At 38.1% G+C, this 604-nt stretch overlaps 1 non-coding gene across 1 annotated transcript; it reads left to right on the top strand.

The window, feature by feature from the left end:
• The first annotated feature begins 292 nt into the window (after positions 1–292).
• Positions 293–399, top strand: LOC131174241 (small nucleolar RNA R71). Its single transcript, XR_009144489.1, has one exon. It is a non-coding gene; the product is annotated as a small nucleolar RNA R71 (small nucleolar RNA).
• The last annotated feature ends 205 nt before the right edge of the window (positions 400–604 follow it).

The raw sequence follows: 604 nt of genomic DNA, 5'->3' as shown, positions 1-604 counted from the left end.
TGTAGGAGTTGAGTTTGTTGCCTTTGTGCAAAAATCACTAAGAAGCTGAGTCAACTGATCAAATCTTGCATTCATGTAGCTAACTGAGTCAAGTTCATAAATCCCAGCCTTCTTTGGCTCAAGTGCTCTAGGATTTCCCCATAAATGGGTATTATGAGCAATCTTCTCTAATAGATCATAGCATTCTTCACTTGTCATTCTCATGAAATCTCCTCCTGCTTGTGAATCAATTGTGTTTCTTATGGCTGGAGTAACTGCAGTGTAGAAATTCTGAACAATCATCCATTTCGGTATTTCATGATGAGGACATTGCCTTTCAAGCTCCTTAAATCTCATCCAAGATTCATACAAAGTTTCATCATCCCTTGGTTTAAAAGCTACCATCAAATTCCTCAAATGAGTAGTTTTCCCAGGTGGGAAAAATTGAGATAGAAAAGCTTGAGATAGCTGTTCCCAAGTAGCTATAATAGCTTGTGGGAGTGAGTCATACCACTCCAATCTTTGAATCCGAAGAGAGAATGGAAATAAGGTGAGCGAATAACTTCATCTGAAACTCGGGTTGTCATTGTGTACCACATATCATCAAAAAATTCTTCAAATGAGA

Source organism: Hevea brasiliensis, chromosome 15 (genome assembly GCF_030052815.1).
Source record: "Hevea brasiliensis isolate MT/VB/25A 57/8 chromosome 15, ASM3005281v1, whole genome shotgun sequence".
Taxonomy (NCBI): domain Eukaryota; kingdom Viridiplantae; phylum Streptophyta; class Magnoliopsida; order Malpighiales; family Euphorbiaceae; genus Hevea; species Hevea brasiliensis.
Note: the sequence above shows the minus strand (reverse complement) of the source record. Positions and strands in the feature narration are given on the sequence as shown.